This window comes from Palaemon carinicauda, chromosome 36, assembly GCF_036898095.1.
Source record: "Palaemon carinicauda isolate YSFRI2023 chromosome 36, ASM3689809v2, whole genome shotgun sequence".
Lineage (NCBI taxonomy): Eukaryota > Metazoa > Arthropoda > Malacostraca > Decapoda > Palaemonidae > Palaemon > Palaemon carinicauda.
The window spans coordinates 29,997,090-30,022,758 of NC_090760.1; the positions used below are offsets into that span (position 1 = coordinate 29,997,090).

Genomic DNA, 25,669 nt, shown 5'->3' on the forward strand with positions numbered 1-25,669 from the left:
GATACTAATTTAAAGGAACATGTTAATTTTCAATTTCTTAGTCCTTTCAGTTTTTTCCTTTAGTCAAATAACCTGTTATTGACGAAGGGTGAGTGGGCCATTCTCTTGTGAGTGACAAGAGAGAGAGAGAGAGAGAGAAAGAGAGAACGATCCGATCTTTATTCTCGTCCCAAGTCTCTGTACAAGGAGTTTGGGAGCGAGTAACGTTGTTCTCGATTCAGTTTTTTACTCTCGTCCCAAATCTCTGTACGGGGAGAGAGGATAAAACATTTTAGTTTTTATTCTCGTCCCAAGGCACTGTACGGTGAGAGATTGAAAACGTAGTCCTTAGTGAACTAGTGTTTAGTCTCATCCCCAGTCACTGATCTTTTTAACTTTATATATTTCCGTTTTATTCGATATATATGTATATGTTTATTGATTTTTGCATGTGTGTTTCATTTTGTACTAATGTGCTTACATTATACGACTCATTTCGCAATTCTAACCTTTTGATTTAAGGGAGAATTGCGTGCTTCAAGTAGAAATCAGTTTTATTCATGTCTAATGTGAAATTATTAAAAAATGCGATATCAGTGAAGTAAGTGCAAAAAACATGTTCTGTGTTGCGGAGGGTTCGTTTGTTCGTGCTTGTCTCTTGCCTAGTCCGAGACCTCTTTCAGGCTCCCCTGCACCAGGGAGAAGGAATGTCGTAGGACCTAAGGGAGTGAGGAGTGTAAACCAACGAACAGACGTTCCCTCAAAGTTATCAGACGTTGCTCGTCAAGCACGTCCTTGCCATAAGACAGGAGAGACGAAGTTTCTCCTCGTCTTCTGATGATTCTTCTCTTTAAAAGCCTGGGCGTAAAGTTTCGAGATGGTTGAAACGTTTATTAGTTCCTTCAGAACAAGTTCAACGTCCTAGCTGTAGTCATAATAAGAGTCCCGTTCATAGCGATGACGTTCATGTACAGACGTTTCTGCCACAGACTCGACGTGACGTTAAGCGGTAGACACCGTAGACACAACGTGACGTCGAGTGTCAGTCCCCGTAGTCACGATATAGCATCGATCAGCAGTCACTGCTGTTACTACGTGACGTTTGAACGTCAGCCACCGCAGTCACAGGTTGATCCGAAGTTAAGTGTTTTGCAAGATATGCTGTTAAAGCTTTCTTCTTTAATAGAAGCTTTCGATCCTGTTCCTGTGTGAAAGGATCCTTTGCTTTTTGTATGTCACGGTTCTGGGATACGTGATTCGGGTCTTCAACCTTCTAGACGAGCTTTATTACGCCACGCTGACGTTATCCCTAGTGACAGCTTTGCTGTTAAACGAGATGCTGAGCATAAATCTCGATGTAACTTTGATCGCTTTGAACGTCAGCCACCGCAGTCACAGCGTGACGTTGAGCTGCAGACACCGCAGACACGACGTGACGTTGAGCGGTAGACACCGTAGACATGACGTGACGTCGAGGGTCAGTCATCGTAGTCACGATATAGCATCGAACAGCAGTCACCGCTGTTACTACGGGACGTTTGAACGTCAGTTACTTCTGTCATGACGTGTAGTAGAATAACATTCTCTGCAGTCACAACGTGACATCGACCCTCCAACTTTAACTTCTCTTCATATACAAGTTGATGTAGCTTGTCAGGCTTTTCCTTCACGTCATTCTGAATATAAATCTCCTTCTCGCAAGACTTTAGATTTATCAGATGATGTGCCTTCTGAAGAAGTTGATGACCCCCTTTCTACTAATGTACCTTTGGGGAGTCATTCAGAAGAGGAGTAACCTAGGGTGGTCCAACAATCCCTTGTATTTTAATTATGAATTTCTTAGTGAAATTTTGTCCTACTCGTTTTGTAACGGCTGCTCCGCCGTCTGAGTTTACTCTTGGCATGACTTTCTTCGACTCCTACATTTACGAAGTCAGTTCTCTCTTGTTCTTCCAAGAGGGCCATGCTCTTATTGGGAGACTGGTTGGAATCCAGGAGAAGTTTAGGAAAGTCTGCTTTTGCTTTTCCTCCTTCTTAATTAGCTTCTCGCTCGGGCGTCGGGTGTGACACAGGAGAAGCTCGAGGAGAAGTTCTTGGCTTGGGAGTACCTGCCTCTGCCAAGGGAGACTTCTTAAGCCTAGTGGACTCTCCTCGTCGTCTAGCCATGAGACGCTCCAAGATTTTATGGTCTGCTTCAGAGCTAGACCATCTCCTGTTAGGAGTTTTTTAGAGCGTTTGAAGTTTTTATTTGTTGGATTGGTCCCTGGGAGCCTTAAGTAAGAAGGTCTCTCCAGCTGTCAATGTATTGCTGTACAATTATGTCATGCATGAACAAGGCTATCAGGGATGGCTCCAATGATCTGGCAGCCACGTTCACTGCAGGAACAAGGCTATCAGGGATGGCTCCAATGATCTGGCAGCCACGTTCACTGCAGGAGTACTTAAGATGTAAGTGCGCTCAATGTGTTCATTGTCAAGAAAAACTTCACGATGAAGACTTCCAAATCTGTCTTGGCAGCAGTAAGGGAAGGCGACTGGATGGTCTCTCTCGACCTTCAGGATGCATACTTCCACATCCCGATTCATCCAAACTTTCAACAACATCTGAGGTTTGTGGACGGGAAAGTAATGTACCAATTTCGAGCACTGTGCTTCGGCCTCATTCCTGCTCCTCTTGTTTTTACAAGGCCCTTGCAAAATGTAGCAAGCTTTCTACATTTTTTGAGGATTCAGAGCCTCCCTTTATTTTGACGACTGGCTAATCAGGGCGTCGTCATTAAATAGCTGTCTGGAGAGCCTTTAATGGACATTAGACCTAACCAAGGAGCTAGGTCTCATAGTGAACGTAGAGAAGTCGTAACTTACAGTACTCCATCCCAGACTATTCTTTATTTGGGAATGGAGATACAGTGTCGGATTTTTCGGGCCTTTTCGTCTCCCACAAGAATGGAACAAGCTCTGTTAAAAGTCCTTCACTTGCAAGAGAAAAACAGTTGCTCTGTAAGAGTTTGAACGAGCCTCGTGGGAACTCTTTCATCGCTGGAGTAGTTTATCTCTCTGGGGAGACTCAACCTTTGCCCTCTCCAATTTCACCTAAACCATTGGAACAAGGAGAAGGGCTTAGAGAGTATCTCTTTCCCAATCTCCAACTCAGTCTAGACATGTCTGACTTGGTGGGACAGCAACATCAGACTTCGAGAAGGTCTTTCTCTTGCGATCAAGAACCCAAACCGTGTGTTGTATTCAGATGCATCGGATTTGGGTTAGGGAGCTCCCCTGGACAGTCTGGAATGCTCGGGTCTTTGGTCCACGGGTCAGAAGGAACTCCATTTAAGGCAAGTAACATCTCTCCTTTGGCGAGATTTGTGCAAGGAAAAATGAATGTCTTGGCGGACTGCCTCAGCAGAAGAGGACAAGTCATCTCCATGGAGTGGACGTTGCACAAGACTGTGTGCGAGAAGCTATGGATGACATGGGGTCAACCCACCATAGATCTTTTTGCGACTTCACTGACAAAGAGGCTCTCGACTTCCTGCTTTCCAGTTCCAGATCCAGAGGCAGCCCACATAGACGCTTTCCTGCTGGACTGGTCTCACCTGGACGTTTATGCCTTTCCACCTTTCAAGATCCTAAACAAGGAGCTGCAGAAATTCACCTCTCACGAAGGGACCAGGTTGACGTTGGTTGCTCCACGCTGGCCCGCGAGAGAGTGGTTCACAGAGGTACTTCTATGGCTGGTAGACGTTCCAAGAAGTCTGCCGTTGCGGATGGATCTCTTGCGACAGCCTCACGTAAAGAGATTTCATCAAAGCCTCCCCACGCTTCGTCTAACTGCCTTCAGACTATCGAAAGACTCTCTTGAGCTCGAGGGTTTTCGAAGGAGGCAGCTAGAGCGATCGCGAGGGCTAGAAGATCCTCTACCATCAGGATCTATCAGTCGAAATGGGAGGTATTTAGGGACTGGTGCAAGTCCTCCTCTATTTCCTCTTCCAAGTGCCTCTGTAGCGCAGATTGCGGATTTTCTGCTTTATCTGAGAAACGGTTGCTCCCCCTCTGCATCCACCATTAAAGGCTACAGAAGCATGATAGCTTCTGTTTTCAGTCATAGGGGTTTGGATCTTTCTAATAACAAAGATCTCCAAGACCTGCTTAAGTCTTTCGAGACTTCCAAGGAGCGTCATATTTCGACTCCTGCTTGGAACTTGGACGTGGTCCTACAGTTCCTTATGTCAGACAGGTTTGAACCATTAAATTCAGCCTCCCTGAAGGATCTTACCCTCAAGACACTTTTTTTGGTGAGCTTGGCTTTGGCTAAAAGGGTTAGTGAGATACATGCTTTTAGCAAGAACATCGGCTTCTCCACTAATAAAGCAGTATGCGCTCTTCAACTCGGTTTTTTTGGCCAAGAATGGACTTCCGTCTCGTCCTTGGCCTAAATCATTTGAAATCCCCAGTCTTTCTGAGATTGTGGGGAATGAAGTTGAAAGAGTGCTGTGCCCCATTAGAGCTCTTAAATTTTATTTATCCAGAGCTAAACCGCTACGAGGTTGTTCAGAGGCTTTATGGTGCTCCGTTAAAAAGCCCTCTTTGCCCATGTCTAAGAATGCGTGGTCTTATTTTATTAGACTTTTGATTCGGGAGGCACACTCTCATTTAAGTGAGAAGGATTGTAATTTACTTAAAGTCAAGGCTCATGAAGTCAGAGCGATAGCAACTTCAGTAGCGTTTAAGCAAAATAGATCCATTAAAAGTATTATGGACGCGACCTTTTGGAGAGGCAAGTCGGTATTCGCTTCATATTACTTGAAAGATGTCCAGACTCTTTAATAGGACTGCTACACACTGGGACCATTCGTAGCAGCGAGTGCAGTAGTGGGTGAAGGCTCTACCACTACATTCCCTTAATCCCAATATCCTTTTAATCTACTCTTGAAATTTTTAATCTTATTTTGGGTTGTACGGGAGACTAAGAAGTCTTTCGCAATCTTTTTGATTTGGCGGGTGGTCAAAATGTTGTTTCTTGAGAGCGCCCAGATTAAGGGTATTGATGAGGTCCTGTTATAGGGGTGTTCGCCCTGGATATAACAGCTCCTGGGAGTCTTTCAGCATCCTGAGAGGATGGCTGGGCTTCGTGAGGAAAGCGGACTAATGAGGCAAAGTAATCATCAGAGTCAGCTTCCTTACCAGGTACCTATACTTAAGTTTGTTTTTTGTGAAATATTTGTCAAAAACTCTTGAGCATATACGCCTTTATTGTTATAATACTGGTCTCTACCCAACACCATGGGTGTGAATCAGCTATTTATATATTCACCGGCTAAGTTTGATATTTAAAAATGATATTTTCATTATAAAATAAATTTTTGAATATACTTACCCGGTAAATATATAATATTAAAGGCCCTCCCTTCCTCCCCGATAGAGACCCTGCGGACTGAGAAGAACTGGAGTGGTTGAGAAGTATATGCGGTATCTGGCCGATAGTCAGCGCTGGTGGGCACACCCGCTATCTTCATGGCGATCGCTCGCGAGTTTTTTGGAATCTGTCGGGCCGTCGGAGACGTCGGCTATTTATATATTCACCGGGTAAGTATATTCAAAAATTTATTTTATAATGAAAATATCATTTTTCCTTCCACCAAAAAATGATCAGACATACCGTTAGCCATATCCCTAAACACGTGCACATCTTTCAATCTTCCAAACATTCTTTTAGTTATCAACACATAATTCATTACTGTAATGCTTTTTCTACTACTCTTCCATTTGCCACTCTTACCCATGTATACTTGTTCTTATCTTTCTTTTTGAAAAAGCTAGAACTTATCACCATCTCTCGCTCAACACATATCTACCAGTCTCTCACCACTCTCATTTTCACCTGGTACGCCATACTTCCCAATGACACCTTCTACCTCTCCATCGCCCACTCTAGCATTTAAGTCACCCATGACAACTACATAATTCCTTCTACCCAGTCCTTCTACTCACCTAGTTACCGTATTTCCCGTGTCATAAGACGCTACAAGTGGTAAGACGCACCCTTGAATTAGCAAGGCAGTTTCAGAAAAAAAAAAAAAATTGAGGATTTTAAAAACTTCTAAGCACAAATCCCTAGTCAGCGACTAAAGCATGATTATTGTCTTGCACAGTAACTTTTCTTATTTTGGGTGTATTATGAAATGTTTAAGTTAATATTAATTACCTGTATGCTGATTGTCCCAATTTTATTACATTTTCATATAAGAAACCAATAAACCAATCGTAGTTTCCAACACAACTACACGTGTAGTCAGAGTGTTTGGTGTTTCAAGTGTTGTTTACATGAAAGCAGCGTTGCCAAAGGTTCATCAAATTTTGTTAAAAGAGGCAAAATTCTAGTAATATTTCCAAAATTCCTCATATAGCCTATAAATTTTCACATAAAATGTAATTGTTGATTAAAAAATCTAGACATTCTTTTAGGTGTTATAACTTGCTACTGTTTATGTGATTCTAGGTCTAGTTACTTTTCTGCAAATACTGCAATCAGCAAACAGAAGTTTTTTCCAAGGTGGTATTCAGCAACTGTCTATTTGTATTATTCTGTAACTCAGGCAATAAAGTCATTATCAATATATTGCTTTATTACAAAATATAAAAAAATTAGAAAATGGATGTATACTGCATAAACAGCTAATATGTCATAGCATCATCTGCTATTAGACCATTAGTTGACATGTTTTGTTGTAGAAGGGGGTTAGCGAGTCATCAGTTGATTACTTTAAAAAAAAAAAAAATGCTACTGTACTCTATTAAATAAAGTGCAATATAAAAATAAAGGAATTTATTACATATGAATGATAATTGTAGGTTTATATTCTATCTCTTGTCCGTTTGAGTGTGTGTATGTCAATATTTGGGTGTTTGATGGGTGTCAAAGTCTCTTGTACGACTTTTTCTTCAGTGTTAAGACGCAGGGTGATTTTGGGGGGCATTTTTCATGAAAAAAGGTGCGTCTCATGACACTGGAAATACGGTAATTCATTCCAGAACTCATTCCACTCTTCTTCACTTTTCTCATTACCTGGCCCATACGTACTGACAAATGCCCAACATTCCGTACCCAATCTAACCCTTACCCACATTAACCTAGATGATATCTCCTTCCATTCCACTACTTTACCTGTCATCCATTCACTCAGCAATAAAGCCACACCCTCTCTCGCTCTTCCCCTTTCAATCCCAGACACTCTACCAGACATTTCACCAAACATCACTTCACCCTTTCCTTTTATCTTTGTCTCACACAAGACCAATACATCCATCCCTCTATTCCTAAACATACTTCCAATCTCACATCTTTTACTCTCTATCGTACTACATCCACGCACATTCAAACACCCCAAAACTAGAGTGCGGGGAGCAGTCACTCTCCCCCCAGCTCCATCTCTTTGTCGATGTCTCACAGGATTGTAGATACAGGAGAGGGGGTTCCCAGCCCCCTCGTCCTGTCCCTTTTAGTCGCCTCTTACAACACGCAGGGATAACGTTGGCGCTATTCTAATTGTTTTTATTCCCCCACGGCCACAGGGTGCATAATTAAATACCTTGCTGTAAAATTTCAACTAGTACTGTATAGCAGAGTATTTTTTTTTATTCTCTAGCCAAACATATGAATGTTTGTTCTATTCAGTTGTTAGAGTATGACGCTTTTTACTTGGGCTTTCATTAGTAAGTTGGGAATGTTTATATACATTAGCTGTCATGATATCATATAATTTTTTGGTTCAACCTAATTGATGATCCAATTTTAGATATTAGGCTAGCATAGCCTAAGGTATTTTGCATAAATTAGCAAAATATAATTATGTCTATTCTATTGATAGTCACTGCACAATTGTTTGTTAGTAGATTTCAGGAGTTAGCTTCCAATAAACAGTTAGCAAGAGACCTCTTACTTGAGTAAGCTAATTTACGAGGGTTATGATTGAATACATCAATTTGTTTTGTTCAGGCTTAGTAAGGTTAGGCAGAAATTTGGAATTGATGAATCCATAGTCCTTGAATAGCATGTTTATAATCTTCAATGGAAAGATGATAACCGATAAGTGAATAATCCACAAGTTTTATTGTCCTGTTTCATTGTATTTTCATGTAAAAGAATTGTGCATTAATATACAAGCCCATTGATTTCATTAGCTTGTCTAATATTTTCACAAATAAGAATTTGTTAGTGAATATACACATATTATTTCTATGAACCTTCCCTGATGTTCATAATATTCTTGAAAGGGTATGTGTGTTAATGACCTTCAGAAACTCAAAATCAATCTTGATATGGTAACGCTGGTGCTACCCGACCCATTGCCATCTTAGCCTGATTCCCCAAGTTGAGTTTAGTGTTAATGATGTTTTTTTCAATAAGGTTTCCGAAAGTTTTATGTGCATTATAGATTCGAAAGCCTATCACAGAACCTCAAATTCTTTAATTACCTTGAACCTTTTGATGCTAAACCCCCTGCATCCCGCAATCCTAGTCGCACAGATAACTAGATAGTTTAAAGGTTTAAAAGTTTTAAGGGTGCTCATGAATAACAGAAGCAAGGGACAGTGACAGTGGCTTACCAGGACAATGCCTGAGATACTGTACTGACCATATATACACAAGATCAGTGCCCAAGCCCCCTCTTCATCCAATCTAGGACCAGGGAGAGCTAGGCAATAGCTGGTGAGGACTCAGCATGTAGATCCATAGGTTCTCCCAAACTCCCCATCCTTACCTCACAAGGATGGTGAAGATGCAGACACTGCATGACACTATACAGCTTGAGTGGGTCTCAAACCCCAATTCTGCAGATTGCCTGACAGGGGCATTTCCAATAGAGTACCATAATCCTAAAAGGGTGTGTGTGTAGTCTGGCTCTTAATATCCTCTCACTTGCTGAAGTAAATACAGTGATACCTCTTGATACGAATGTATCTGCATACATAAAAAATTTTCTTGGTGTGAAACGAGATGCAAAGATTTTTCGCTTTATATTACGAAAAAATTTCCATGATACAATAAGAGATTCGCCACTCAGGCTAAGAATAAAATAGTTATCCATTAAGAATATAAGCCAGTTCAAGAAAATGGGTTGTTTATACATAATAGGAAATGTACTTCTCTTTAGTAAGGGTAACTATACAATATACTGTATTTTTCAATATTAAACTTAGCCGGTGATCATATAAGCTGTCAGCTCTGCTGCCCGACAGAAAAACCTAAGGACAAAATACGCCAGCGATCGCTATACTGGTGGGGGTGTACATCAACAGCGCCATCTGTCGAGCAGGTACTCAAGTACTCCATGTAAACACAGAACCAATTTTCTCTCTGTCGTGCCACCGGCAAGACCTACTAAATACGCTGTTGCTTACTGGATTGATTTTCACAGATTTTGGTGAAGTACTCATTTCTAGTTATTAGCTTTCGCTTTGCAGATGTTATCTTCAATACTTCCTTGCATTCTTTGATTGAATTTTGGATTATTTGTTGACGACTTGGATAGATTTTGAATTTCCCCTTTGACTAATTCAAGATGGCTGACCCTTCTCAAGTCCCTAAATACAGGAAGTGTAGTGCTAGGGACTGTTCAAGGCGTCTTCCGAAGGCCTCTATCGATCCGCACACCATTTGTTCCAATTGTCGGGGTAAATCCTGTCAATGGGAAGATCGGTGTGAGGAATGCGTTGGGCTTTCGGAATTCGATTTTCTCGAATTCCTTAAATATTCACGTAGGCTAGAGAGAGATAGAGTCAGGAGGAGTTCATCTCGCTCAGTTGATTTTTCCTCTCCCCATGCCCCACAACCTATTCCTTCCCCTGTAGTGGTTGCTCCTGATCCCCCTTCTAGCACTCAACAACCTTCGATGGCAGATATGATGCGTGCCATCCAGGCTCTGGGTGAGAGAGTCGAGTCATTGGCGAGTGACCGTAACCAACTCATGGCAGACGTCAGGGAGTTGAAGGGTAAGAGTGCAGTGGGTAGTGACCTAGTGAGTGGAAGTGTTGTGAAAAGTGTTAGTGTTGCGCTTGAGGGTGCGTCTGTTCGTGCCTGTCGTCCTCCCAGTCCGGGACCTCTTGCAAGCTCCCAAGCCCAGGGGAGAAGCAATGTCGTACGACCAAAGGGTTCGACAGGCTTTAATCAGCGGACAGACGTTCCCTCCGTGGTTTCGGACGTATCTTGCCAAGATCGCCCCACCCACAAGAAGACGAGAGAGCCCATTTATTCCTCGTCTGCGGAAGATGTTTCTCGGCAGAAACAATGGACCAAGGTCTCACGACCTCTCAAACGCAAGGTCCCTTCCGCGCAAGTCCAACGGCCCAGTTGTAGCCACTGGGTCAGTTCGGACTCGCTGCAGTCTTCAGATGACTGCACACCTCCTAAGAGAGGCAAAGCGGTACCGCAACAGGCAGTAACACCGTCTGTTGCCGCACCTGCTACTGTAGACCCTAAGTGGGCTTTGCTGCAGACCATGCAGACACAGTTGTCATCGTTAATGCAGGACTTTCGTGCGGAGAAGGTTGATGCTGCACCCGTTAGCCTACAACCAACCACGGTTGTGCGTCCAGTTGACGCTGAGGCTACCTTCTCCCGCACTCCAGCTGTGAGAGTCCCGCCACCCATGCGCACTGTACCCTGCCAGCCGCTAGAACTTATCACCATCTCTCGCTCAACACATATCTACCAGTCTCTCACCACTCTCATTTTCACCTGGTACGCCATACTTCCCAATGACACCTTCTACCTCTCCATCGCCCACTCTAGCATTTAAGTCACCCATGACAACTACATAATTCCTTCTACCCAGTCCTTCTACTCACCTAGTTACCGTATTTCCCGTGTCATAAGACGCTACAAGTGGTAAGACGCACCCTTGAATTAGCAAGGCAGTTTCAGAAAAAAAAAAAAAATTGAGGATTTTAAAAACTTCTAAGCACAAATCCCTAGTCAGCGACTAAAGCATGATTATTGTCTTGCACAGTAACTTTTCTTATTTTGGGTGTATTATGAAATGTTTAAGTTAATATTAATTACCTGTATGCTGATTGTCCCAATTTTATTACATTTTCATATAAGAAACCAATAAACCAATCGTAGTTTCCAACACAACTACACGTGTAGTCAGAGTGTTTGGTGTTTCAAGTGTTGTTTACATGAAAGCAGCGTTGCCAAAGGTTCATCAAATTTTGTTAAAAGAGGCAAAATTCTAGTAATATTTCCAAAATTCCTCATATAGCCTATAAATTTTCACATAAAATGTAATTGTTGATTAAAAAATCTAGACATTCTTTTAGGTGTTATAACTTGCTACTGTTTATGTGATTCTAGGTCTAGTTACTTTTCTGCAAATACTGCAATCAGCAAACAGAAGTTTTTTCCAAGGTGGTATTCAGCAACTGTCTATTTGTATTATTCTGTAACTCAGGCAATAAAGTCATTATCAATATATTGCTTTATTACAAAATATAAAAAAATTAGAAAATGGATGTATACTGCATAAACAGCTAATATGTCATAGCATCATCTGCTATTAGACCATTAGTTGACATGTTTTGTTGTAGAAGGGGGTTAGCGAGTCATCAGTTGATTACTTTAAAAAAAAAAAAAATGCTACTGTACTCTATTAAATAAAGTGCAATATAAAAATAAAGGAATTTATTACATATGAATGATAATTGTAGGTTTATATTCTATCTCTTGTCCGTTTGAGTGTGTGTATGTCAATATTTGGGTGTTTGATGGGTGTCAAAGTCTCTTGTACGACTTTTTCTTCAGTGTTAAGACGCAGGGTGATTTTGGGGGGCATTTTTCATGAAAAAAGGTGCGTCTCATGACACTGGAAATACGGTAATTCATTCCAGAACTCATTCCACTCTTCTTCACTTTTCTCATTACCTGGCCCATACGTACTGACAAATGCCCAACATTCCGTACCCAATCTAACCCTTACCCACATTAACCTAGATGATATCTCCTTCCATTCCACTACTTTACCTGTCATCCATTCACTCAGCAATAAAGCCACACCCTCTCTCGCTCTTCCCCTTTCAATCCCAGACACTCTACCAGACATTTCACCAAACATCACTTCACCCTTTCCTTTTATCTTTGTCTCACACAAGACCAATACATCCATCCCTCTATTCCTAAACATACTTCCAATCTCACATCTTTTACTCTCTATCGTACTACATCCACGCACATTCAAACACCCCAAAACTAGAGTGCGGGGAGCAGTCACTCTCCCCCCAGCTCCATCTCTTTGTCGATGTCTCACAGGATTGTAGATACAGGAGAGGGGGTTCCCAGCCCCCTCGTCCTGTCCCTTTTAGTCGCCTCTTACAACACGCAGGGATAACGTTGGCGCTATTCTAATTGTTTTTATTCCCCCACGGCCACAGGGTGCATAATTAAATACCTTGCTGTAAAATTTCAACTAGTACTGTATAGCAGAGTATTTTTTTTTATTCTCTAGCCAAACATATGAATGTTTGTTCTATTCAGTTGTTAGAGTATGACGCTTTTTACTTGGGCTTTCATTAGTAAGTTGGGAATGTTTATATACATTAGCTGTCATGATATCATATAATTTTTTGGTTCAACCTAATTGATGATCCAATTTTAGATATTAGGCTAGCATAGCCTAAGGTATTTTGCATAAATTAGCAAAATATAATTATGTCTATTCTATTGATAGTCACTGCACAATTGTTTGTTAGTAGATTTCAGGAGTTAGCTTCCAATAAACAGTTAGCAAGAGACCTCTTACTTGAGTAAGCTAATTTACGAGGGTTATGATTGAATACATCAATTTGTTTTGTTCAGGCTTAGTAAGGTTAGGCAGAAATTTGGAATTGATGAATCCATAGTCCTTGAATAGCATGTTTATAATCTTCAATGGAAAGATGATAACCGATAAGTGAATAATCCACAAGTTTTATTGTCCTGTTTCATTGTATTTTCATGTAAAAGAATTGTGCATTAATATACAAGCCCATTGATTTCATTAGCTTGTCTAATATTTTCACAAATAAGAATTTGTTAGTGAATATACACATATTATTTCTATGAACCTTCCCTGATGTTCATAATATTCTTGAAAGGGTATGTGTGTTAATGACCTTCAGAAACTCAAAATCAATCTTGATATGGTAACGCTGGTGCTACCCGACCCATTGCCATCTTAGCCTGATTCCCCAAGTTGAGTTTAGTGTTAATGATGTTTTTTTCAATAAGGTTTCCGAAAGTTTTATGTGCATTATAGATTCGAAAGCCTATCACAGAACCTCAAATTCTTTAATTACCTTGAACCTTTTGATGCTAAACCCCCTGCATCCCGCAATCCTAGTCGCACAGATAACTAGATAGTTTAAAGGTTTAAAAGTTTTAAGGGTGCTCATGAATAACAGAAGCAAGGGACAGTGACAGTGGCTTACCAGGACAATGCCTGAGATACTGTACTGACCATATATACACAAGATCAGTGCCCAAGCCCCCTCTTCATCCAATCTAGGACCAGGGAGAGCTAGGCAATAGCTGGTGAGGACTCAGCATGTAGATCCATAGGTTCTCCCAAACTCCCCATCCTTACCTCACAAGGATGGTGAAGATGCAGACACTGCATGACACTATACAGCTTGAGTGGGTCTCAAACCCCAATTCTGCAGATTGCCTGACAGGGGCATTTCCAATAGAGTACCATAATCCTAAAAGGGTGTGTGTGTAGTCTGGCTCTTAATATCCTCTCACTTGCTGAAGTAAATACAGTGATACCTCTTGATACGAATGTATCTGCATACATAAAAAATTTTCTTGGTGTGAAACGAGATGCAAAGATTTTTCGCTTTATATTACGAAAAAATTTCCATGATACAATAAGAGATTCGCCACTCAGGCTAAGAATAAAATAGTTATCCATTAAGAATATAAGCCAGTTCAAGAAAATGGGTTGTTTATACATAATAGGAAATGTACTTCTCTTTAGTAAGGGTAACTATACAATATACTGTATTTTTCAATATTAAACTTAGCCGGTGATCATATAAGCTGTCAGCTCTGCTGCCCGACAGAAAAACCTAAGGACAAAATACGCCAGCGATCGCTATACTGGTGGGGGTGTACATCAACAGCGCCATCTGTCGAGCAGGTACTCAAGTACTCCATGTAAACACAGAACCAATTTTCTCTCTGTCGTGCCACCGGCAAGACCTACTAAATACGCTGTTGCTTACTGGATTGATTTTCACAGATTTTGGTGAAGTACTCATTTCTAGTTATTAGCTTTCGCTTTGCAGATGTTATCTTCAATACTTCCTTGCATTCTTTGATTGAATTTTGGATTATTTGTTGACGACTTGGATAGATTTTGAATTTCCCCTTTGACTAATTCAAGATGGCTGACCCTTCTCAAGTCCCTAAATACAGGAAGTGTAGTGCTAGGGACTGTTCAAGGCGTCTTCCGAAGGCCTCTATCGATCCGCACACCATTTGTTCCAATTGTCGGGGTAAATCCTGTCAATGGGAAGATCGGTGTGAGGAATGCGTTGGGCTTTCGGAATTCGATTTTCTCGAATTCCTTAAATATTCACGTAGGCTAGAGAGAGATAGAGTCAGGAGGAGTTCATCTCGCTCAGTTGATTTTTCCTCTCCCCATGCCCCACAACCTATTCCTTCCCCTGTAGTGGTTGCTCCTGATCCCCCTTCTAGCACTCAACAACCTTCGATGGCAGATATGATGCGTGCCATCCAGGCTCTGGGTGAGAGAGTCGAGTCATTGGCGAGTGACCGTAACCAACTCATGGCAGACGTCAGGGAGTTGAAGGGTAAGAGTGCAGTGGGTAGTGACCTAGTGAGTGGAAGTGTTGTGAAAAGTGTTAGTGTTGCGCTTGAGGGTGCGTCTGTTCGTGCCTGTCGTCCTCCCAGTCCGGGACCTCTTGCAAGCTCCCAAGCCCAGGGGAGAAGCAATGTCGTACGACCAAAGGGTTCGACAGGCTTTAATCAGCGGACAGACGTTCCCTCCGTGGTTTCGGACGTATCTTGCCAAGATCGCCCCACCCACAAGAAGACGAGAGAGCCCATTTATTCCTCGTCTGCGGAAGATGTTTCTCGGCAGAAACAATGGACCAAGGTCTCACGACCTCTCAAACGCAAGGTCCCTTCCGCGCAAGTCCAACGGCCCAGTTGTAGCCACTGGGTCAGTTCGGACTCGCTGCAGTCTTCAGATGACTGCACACCTCCTAAGAGAGGCAAAGCGGTACCGCAACAGGCAGTAACACCGTCTGTTGCCGCACCTGCTACTGTAGACCCTAAGTGGGCTTTGCTGCAGACCATGCAGACACAGTTGTCATCGTTAATGCAGGACTTTCGTGCGGAGAAGGTTGATGCTGCACCCGTTAGCCTACAACCAACCACGGTTGTGCGTCCAGTTGACGCTGAGGCTACCTTCTCCCGCACTCCAGCTGTGAGAGTCCCGCCACCCATGCGCACTGTACCCTGCCAGCCGCTAGAACTTATCACCATCTCTCGCTCAACACATATCTACCAGTCTCTCACCACTCTCATTTTCACCTGGTACGCCATACTTCCCAATGACACCTTCTACCTCTCCATCGCCCACTCTAGCATTTAAGTCACCCATGACAACTACATAATTCCTTCTACCCAGTCCTTCTACTCACCTAGTTACCGTATTTCCCGTGTCATAAGACGCTACAAGTGGTAAGACGCACCCTTGAATTAGCAAGGCAGTTTCAGAAAAAAAAAAAAAATTGAGGATTTTAAAAACTTCTAAGCACAAATCCCTAGTCAGCGACTAAAGCATGATTATTGTCTTGCACAGTAACTTTTCTTATTTTGGGTGTATTATGAAATGTTTAAGTTAATATTAATTACCTGTATGCTGATTGTCCCAATTTTATTACATTTTCATATAAGAAACCAATAAACCAATCGTAGTTTCCAACACAACTACACGTGTAGTCAGAGTGTTTGGTGTTTCAAGTGTTGTTTACATGAAAGCAGCGTTGCCAAAGGTTCATCAAATTTTGTTAAAAGAGGCAAAATTCTAGTAATATTTCCAAAATTCCTCATATAGCCTATAAATTTTCACATAAAATGTAATTGTTGATTAAAAAATCTAGACATTCTTTTAGGTGTTATAACTTGCTACTGTTTATGTGATTCTAGGTCTAGTTACTTTTCTGCAAATACTGCAATCAGCAAACAGAAGTTTTTTCCAAGGTGGTATTCAGCAACTGTCTATTTGTATTATTCTGTAACTCAGGCAATAAAGTCATTATCAATATATTGCTTTATTACAAAATATAAAAAAATTAGAAAATGGATGTATACTGCATAAACAGCTAATATGTCATAGCATCATCTGCTATTAGACCATTAGTTGACATGTTTTGTTGTAGAAGGGGGTTAGCGAGTCATCAGTTGATTACTTTAAAAAAAAAAAAAATGCTACTGTACTCTATTAAATAAAGTGCAATATAAAAATAAAGGAATTTATTACATATGAATGATAATTGTAGGTTTATATTCTATCTCTTGTCCGTTTGAGTGTGTGTATGTCAATATTTGGGTGTTTGATGGGTGTCAAAGTCTCTTGTACGACTTTTTCTTCAGTGTTAAGACGCAGGGTGATTTTGGGGGGCATTTTTCATGAAAAAAGGTGCGTCTCATGACACTGGAAATACGGTAATTCATTCCAGAACTCATTCCACTCTTCTTCACTTTTCTCATTACCTGGCCCATACGTACTGACAAATGCCCAACATTCCGTACCCAATCTAACCCTTACCCACATTAACCTAGATGATATCTCCTTCCATTCCACTACTTTACCTGTCATCCATTCACTCAGCAATAAAGCCACACCCTCTCTCGCTCTTCCCCTTTCAATCCCAGACACTCTACCAGACATTTCACCAAACATCACTTCACCCTTTCCTTTTATCTTTGTCTCACACAAGACCAATACATCCATCCCTCTATTCCTAAACATACTTCCAATCTCACATCTTTTACTCTCTATCGTACTACATCCACGCACATTCAAACACCCCAAAACTAGAGTGCGGGGAGCAGTCACTCTCCCCCCAGCTCCATCTCTTTGTCGATGTCTCACAGGATTGTAGATACAGGAGAGGGGGTTCCCAGCCCCCTCGTCCTGTCCCTTTTAGTCGCCTCTTACAACACGCAGGGATAACGTTGGCGCTATTCTAATTGTTTTTATTCCCCCACGGCCACAGGGTGCATAATTAAATACCTTGCTGTAAAATTTCAACTAGTACTGTATAGCAGAGTATTTTTTTTTATTCTCTAGCCAAACATATGAATGTTTGTTCTATTCAGTTGTTAGAGTATGACGCTTTTTACTTGGGCTTTCATTAGTAAGTTGGGAATGTTTATATACATTAGCTGTCATGATATCATATAATTTTTTGGTTCAACCTAATTGATGATCCAATTTTAGATATTAGGCTAGCATAGCCTAAGGTATTTTGCATAAATTAGCAAAATATAATTATGTCTATTCTATTGATAGTCACTGCACAATTGTTTGTTAGTAGATTTCAGGAGTTAGCTTCCAATAAACAGTTAGCAAGAGACCTCTTACTTGAGTAAGCTAATTTACGAGGGTTATGATTGAATACATCAATTTGTTTTGTTCAGGCTTAGTAAGGTTAGGCAGAAATTTGGAATTGATGAATCCATAGTCCTTGAATAGCATGTTTATAATCTTCAATGGAAAGATGATAACCGATAAGTGAATAATCCACAAGTTTTATTGTCCTGTTTCATTGTATTTTCATGTAAAAGAATTGTGCATTAATATACAAGCCCATTGATTTCATTAGCTTGTCTAATATTTTCACAAATAAGAATTTGTTAGTGAATATACACATATTATTTCTATGAACCTTCCCTGATGTTCATAATATTCTTGAAAGGGTATGTGTGTTAATGACCTTCAGAAACTCAAAATCAATCTTGATATGGTAACGCTGGTGCTACCCGACCCATTGCCATCTTAGCCTGATTCCCCAAGTTGAGTTTAGTGTTAATGATGTTTTTTTCAATAAGGTTTCCGAAAGTTTTATGTGCATTATAGATTCGAAAGCCTATCACAGAACCTCAAATTCTTTAATTACCTTGAACCTTTTGATGCTAAACCCCCTGCATCCCGCAATCCTAGTCGCACAGATAACTAGATAGTTTAAAGGTTTAAAAGTTTTAAGGGTGCTCATGAATAACAGAAGCAAGGGACAGTGACAGTGGCTTACCAGGACAATGCCTGAGATACTGTACTGACCATATATACACAAGATCAGTGCCCAAGCCCCCTCTTCATCCAATCTAGGACCAGGGAGAGCTAGGCAATAGCTGGTGAGGACTCAGCATGTAGATCCATAGGTTCTCCCAAACTCCCCATCCTTACCTCACAAGGATGGTGAAGATGCAGACACTGCATGACACTATACAGCTTGAGTGGGTCTCAAACCCCAATTCTGCAGATTGCCTGACAGGGGCATTTCCAATAGAGTACCATAATCCTAAAAGGGTGTGTGTGTAGTCTGGCTCTTAATATCCTCTCACTTGCTGAAGTAAATACAGTGATACCTCTTGATACGAATGTATCTGCATACATAAAAAATTTTCTTGGTGTGAAACGAGATGCAAAGATTTTTCGCTTTATATTACGAAAAAATTTCCATGATACAATAAGAGATTCGCCACTCAGGCTAAGAATAAAATAGTTATCCATTAAGAATATAAGCCAGTTCAAGAAAATGGGTTGTTTATACATAATAGGAAATGTACTTCTCTTTAGTAAGGGTAACTATACAATATACTGTATTTTTCAATATTAAACTTAGCCGGTGATCATATAAGCTGTCAGCTCTGCTGCCCGACAGAAAAACCTAAGGACAAAATACGCCAGCGATCGCTATACTGGTGGGGGTGTACATCAACAGCGCCATCTGTCGAGCAGGTACTCAAGTACTCCATGTAAACACAGAACCAATTTTCTCTCTGTCGTGCCACCGGCAAGACCTACTAAATACGCTGTTGCTTACTGGATTGATTTTCACAGATTTTGGTGAAGTACTCATTTCTAGTTATTAGCTTTCGCTTTGCAGATGTTATCTTCAATACTTCCTTGCATTCTTTGATTGAATTTTGGATTATTTGTTGACGACTTGGATAGATTTTGAATTTCCCCTTTGACTAATTCAAGATGGCTGACCCTTCTCAAGTCCCTAAATACAGGAAGTGTAGTGCTAGGGACTGTTCAAGGCGTCTTCCGAAGGCCTCTATCGATCCGCACACCATTTGTTCCAATTGTCGGGGTAAATCCTGTCAATGGGAAGATCGGTGTGAGGAATGCGTTGGGCTTTCGGAATTCGATTTTCTCGAATTCCTTAAATATTCACGTAGGCTAGAGAGAGATAGAGTCAGGAGGAGTTCATCTCGCTCAGTTGATTTTTCCTCTCCCCATGCCCCACAACCTATTCCTTCCCCTGTAGTGGTTGCTCCTGATCCCCCTTCTAGCACTCAACAACCTTCGATGGCAGATATGATGCGTGCCATCCAGGCTCTGGGTGAGAGAGTCGAGTCATTGGCGAGTGACCGTAACCAACTCATGGCAGACGTCAGGGAGTTGAAGGGTAAGAGTGCAGTGGGTAGTGACCTAGTGAGTGGAAGTGTTGTGAAAAGTGTTAGTGTTGCGCTTGAGGGTGCGTCTGTTCGTGCCTGTCGTCCTCCCAGTCCGGGACCTCTTGCAAGCTCCCAAGCCCAGGGGAGAAGCAATGTCGTACGACCAAAGGGTTCGACAGGCTTTAATCAGCGGACAGACGTTCCCTCCGTGGTTTCGGACGTATCTTGCCAAGATCGCCCCACCCACAAGAAGACGAGAGAGCCCATTTATTCCTCGTCTGCGGAAGATGTTTCTCGGCAGAAACAATGGACCAAGGTCTCACGACCTCTCAAACGCAAGGTCCCTTTCGCGCAAGTCCAACGGCCCAGTTGTAGCCACTGGGTCAGTTCGGACTCGCTGCAGTCTTCAGATGACTGCACACCTCCTAAGAGAGGCAAAGCGGTACCGCAACAGGCAGTAACACCGTCTGTTGCCGCACCTGCTACTGTAGACCCTAAGTGGGCTTTGCTGCAGACCATGCAGACACAGTTGTCATCGTTAATGCAGGACTTTCGTGCGGAGAAGGTTGATGCTGCACCCGTTAGCCTACAACCAACCACGGTTGTGCGTCCAGTTGACGCTGAGGCTACCTTCTCCCGCACTCCAGCTGTGAGAGTCCCGCCACCCATGCGCACTGTACCCTGCCAGCCGCTAGAACTTATCACCATCTCTCGCTCAACACATATCTACCAGTCTCTCACCACTCTCATTTTCACCTGGTACGCCATACTTCCCAATGACACCTTCTACCTCTCCATCGCCCACTCTAGCATTTAAGTCACCCATGACAACTACATAATTCCTTCTACCCAGTCCTTCTACTCACCTAGTTACCGTATTTCCCGTGTCATAAGACGCTACAAGTGGTAAGACGCACCCTTGAATTAGCAAGGCAGTTTCAGAAAAAAAAAAAAAATTGAGGATTTTAAAAACTTCTAAGCACAAATCCCTAGTCAGCGACTAAAGCATGATTATTGTCTTGCACAGTAACTTTTCTTATTTTGGGTGTATTATGAAATGTTTAAGTTAATATTAATTACCTGTATGCTGATTGTCCCAATTTTATTACATTTTCATATAAGAAACCAATAAACCAATCGTAGTTTCCAACACAACTACACGTGTAGTCAGAGTGTTTGGTGTTTCAAGTGTTGTTTACATGAAAGCAGCGTTGCCAAAGGTTCATCAAATTTTGTTAAAAGAGGCAAAATTCTAGTAATATTTCCAAAATTCCTCATATAGCCTATAAATTTTCACATAAAATGTAATTGTTGATTAAAAAATCTAGACATTCTTTTAGGTGTTATAACTTGCTACTGTTTATGTGATTCTAGGTCTAGTTACTTTTCTGCAAATACTGCAATCAGCAAACAGAAGTTTTTTCCAAGGTGGTATTCAGCAACTGTCTATTTGTATTATTCTGTAACTCAGGCAATAAAGTCATTATCAATATATTGCTTTATTACAAAATATAAAAAAATTAGAAAATGGATGTATACTGCATAAACAGCTAATATGTCATAGCATCATCTGCTATTAGACCATTAGTTGACATGTTTTGTTGTAGAAGGGGGTTAGCGAGTCATCAGTTGATTACTTTAAAAAAAAAAAAATGCTACTGTACTCTATTAAATAAAGTGCAATATAAAAATAAAGGAATTTATTACATATGAATGATAATTGTAGGTTTATATTCTATCTCTTGTCCGTTTGAGTGTGTGTATGTCAATATTTGGGTGTTTGATGGGTGTCAAAGTCTCTTGTACGACTTTTTCTTCAGTGTTAAGACGCAGGGTGATTTTGGGGGGCATTTTTCATGAAAAAAGGTGCGTCTCATGACACTGGAAATACGGTAATTCATTCCAGAACTCATTCCACTCTTCTTCACTTTTCTCATTACCTGGCCCATACGTACTGACAAATGCCCAACATTCCGTACCCAATCTAACCCTTACCCACATTAACCTAGATGATATCTCCTTCCATTCCACTACTTTACCTGTCATCCATTCACTCAGCAATAAAGCCACACCCTCTCTCGCTCTTCCCCTTTCAATCCCAGACACTCTACCAGACATTTCACCAAACATCACTTCACCCTTTCCTTTTATCTTTGTCTCACACAAGACCAATACATCCATCCCTCTATTCCTAAACATACTTCCAATCTCACATCTTTTACTCTCTATCGTACTACATCCACGCACATTCAAACACCCCAAAACTAGAGTGCGGGGAGCAGTCACTCTCCCCCCAGCTCCATCTCTTTGTCGATGTCTCACAGGATTGTAGATACAGGAGAGGGGGTTCCCAGCCCCCTCGTCCTGTCCCTTTTAGTCGCCTCTTACAACACGCAGGGATAACGTTGGCGCTATTCTAATTGTTTTTATTCCCCCACGGCCACAGGGTGCATAATTAAATACCTTGCTGTAAAATTTCAACTAGTACTGTATAGCAGAGTATTTTTTTTTATTCTCTAGCCAAACATATGAATGTTTGTTCTATTCAGTTGTTAGAGTATGACGCTTTTTACTTGGGCTTTCATTAGTAAGTTGGGAATGTTTATATACATTAGCTGTCATGATATCATATAATTTTTTGGTTCAACCTAATTGATGATCCAATTTTAGATATTAGGCTAGCATAGCCTAAGGTATTTTGCATAAATTAGCAAAATATAATTATGTCTATTCTATTGATAGTCACTGCACAATTGTTTGTTAGTAGATTTCAGGAGTTAGCTTCCAATAAACAGTTAGCAAGAGACCTCTTACTTGAGTAAGCTAATTTACGAGGGTTATGATTGAATACATCAATTTGTTTTGTTCAGGCTTAGTAAGGTTAGGCAGAAATTTGGAATTGATGAATCCATAGTCCTTGAATAGCATGTTTATAATCTTCAATGGAAAGATGATAACCGATAAGTGAATAATCCACAAGTTTTATTGTCCTGTTTCATTGTATTTTCATGTAAAAGAATTGTGCATTAATATACAAGCCCATTGATTTCATTAGCTTGTCTAATATTTTCACAAATAAGAATTTGTTAGTGAATATACACATATTATTTCTATGAACCTTCCCTGATGTTCATAATATTCTTGAAAGGGTATGTGTGTTAATGACCTTCAGAAACTCAAAATCAATCTTGATATGGTAACGCTGGTGCTACCCGACCCATTGCCATCTTAGCCTGATTCCCCAAGTTGAGTTTAGTGTTAATGATGTTTTTTTCAATAAGGTTTCCGAAAGTTTTATGTGCATTATAGATTCGAAAGCCTATCACAGAACCTCAAATTCTTTAATTACCTTGAACCTTTTGATGCTAAACCCCCTGCATCCCGCAATCCTAGTCGCACAGATAACTAGATAGTTTAAAGGTTTAAAAGTTTTAAGGGTGCTCATGAATAACAGAAGCAAGGGACAGTGACAGTGGCTTACCAGGACAATGCCTGAGATACTGTACTGACCATATATACACAAGATCAGTGCCCAAGCCCCCTCTTCATCCAATCTAGGACCAGGGAGAGCTAGGCAATAGCTGGTGAGGACTCAGCATGTAGATCCATAGGTTCTCCCAAACTCCCCATCCTTACCTCACAAGGATGGTGAAGATGCAGACACTGCATGACACTATACAGCTTGAGTGGGTCTCAAACCCCAATTCTGCAGATTGCCTGACAGGGGCATTTCCAATAGAGTACCATAATCCTAAAAGGGTGTGTGTGTAGTCTGGCTCTTAATATCCTCTCACTTGCTGAAGTAAATACAGTGATACCTCTTGATACGAATGTATCTGCATACATAAAAAATTTTCTTGGTGTGAAACGAGATGCAAAGATTTTTCGCTTTATATTACGAAAAAATTTCCATGATACAATAAGAGATTCGCCACTCAGGCTAAGAATAAAATAGTTATCCATTAAGAATATAAGCCAGTTCAAGAAAATGGGTTGTTTATACATAATAGGAAATGTACTTCTCTTTAGTAAGGGTAACTATACAATATACTGTATTTTTCAATATTAAACTTAGCCGGTGATCATATAAGCTGTCAGCTCTGCTGCCCGACAGAAAAACCTAAGGACAAAATACGCCAGCGATCGCTATACTGGTGGGGGTGTACATCAACAGCGCCATCTGTCGAGCAGGTACTCAAGTACTCCATGTAAACACAGAACCAATTTTCTCTCTGTCGTGCCACCGGCAAGACCTACTAAATACGCTGTTGCTTACTGGATTGATTTTCACAGATTTTGGTGAAGTACTCATTTCTAGTTATTAGCTTTCGCTTTGCAGATGTTATCTTCAATACTTCCTTGCATTCTTTGATTGAATTTTGGATTATTTGTTGACGACTTGGATAGATTTTGAATTTCCCCTTTGACTAATTCAAGATGGCTGACCCTTCTCAAGTCCCTAAATACAGGAAGTGTAGTGCTAGGGACTGTTCAAGGCGTCTTCCGAAGGCCTCTATCGATCCGCACACCATTTGTTCCAATTGTCGGGGTAAATCCTGTCAATGGGAAGATCGGTGTGAGGAATGCGTTGGGCTTTCGGAATTCGATTTTCTCGAATTCCTTAAATATTCACGTAGGCTAGAGAGAGATAGAGTCAGGAGGAGTTCATCTCGCTCAGTTGATTTTTCCTCTCCCCATGCCCCACAACCTATTCCTTCCCCTGTAGTGGTTGCTCCTGATCCCCCTTCTAGCACTCAACAACCTTCGATGGCAGATATGATGCGTGCCATCCAGGCTCTGGGTGAGAGAGTCGAGTCATTGGCGAGTGACCGTAACCAACTCATGGCAGACGTCAGGGAGTTGAAGGGTAAGAGTGCAGTGGGTAGTGACCTAGTGAGTGGAAGTGTTGTGAAAAGTGTTAGTGTTGCGCTTGAGGGTGCGTCTGTTCGTGCCTGTCGTCCTCCCAGTCCGGGACCTCTTGCAAGCTCCCAAGCCCAGGGGAGAAGCAATGTCGTACGACCAAAGGGTTCGACAGGCTTTAATCAGCGGACAGACGTTCCCTCCGTGGTTTCGGACGTATCTTGCCAAGATCGCCCCACCCACAAGAAGACGAGAGAGCCCATTTATTCCTCGTCTGCGGAAGATGTTTCTCGGCAGAAACAATGGACCAAGGTCTCACGACCTCTCAAACGCAAGGTCCCTTCCGCGCAAGTCCAACGGCCCAGTTGTAGCCACTGGGTCAGTTCGGACTCGCTGCAGTCTTCAGATGACTGCACACCTCCTAAGAGAGGCAAAGCGGTACCGCAACAGGCAGTAACACCGTCTGTTGCCGCACCTGCTACTGTAGACCCTAAGTGGGCTTTGCTGCAGACCATGCAGACACAGTTGTCATCGTTAATGCAGGACTTTCGTGCGGAGAAGGTTGATGCTGCACCCGTTAGCCTACAACCAACCACGGTTGTGCGTCCAGTTGACGCTGAGGCTACCTTCTCCCGCACTCCAGCTGTGAGAGTCCCGCCACCCATGCGCACTGTACCCTGCCAGCCGCATGTTGACGTTCGCCGACGCACGGAACCCTCCGTTGACGTTCGCGAGTTACAACAACAACAACCTAAGTTGTTTTGTTTTGACGCGGTGCGTCAACCTCCGCAACCCACTGTGGTTACCCCTACTCGCCCACAGCAGACTATACAGTCGGGAGTAGACGCTCTGCGCCCCCGCGCAGCTATGGTTGTTGCCTGCTCTCAGACTGACCAACAGTTCCATGACGTTGCGTCCAGTGCAGTCACGCATGCACCCGTGCTGCCGGACTCAGCTGACCAGCCAATGCCTACTCCTTTGCCGCTTCCTCTTCAGCATTCAGACGATGGACTCTCTGATGATGACGACGCTGCACACCTTGACGACCCGCACACGGACATCGACGAACCCAAGACCACGCCTCCCTCCCTAGACTTTAGAAAAGTACTTGCACTGTTCAAGGACTTGTATCCA

At 41.8% G+C, this 25,669-nt stretch overlaps 1 protein-coding gene across 1 annotated transcript in view; it reads left to right on the forward strand.

Annotated features, from left to right (window-relative positions):
- Nucleotides 1-25,669, forward strand: part of CSN3 (COP9 signalosome subunit 3) — a 191,482-nt gene that overhangs the window by 149,626 nt on the left and 16,187 nt on the right. The gene's annotated exons all lie outside the window — the stretch shown is intronic.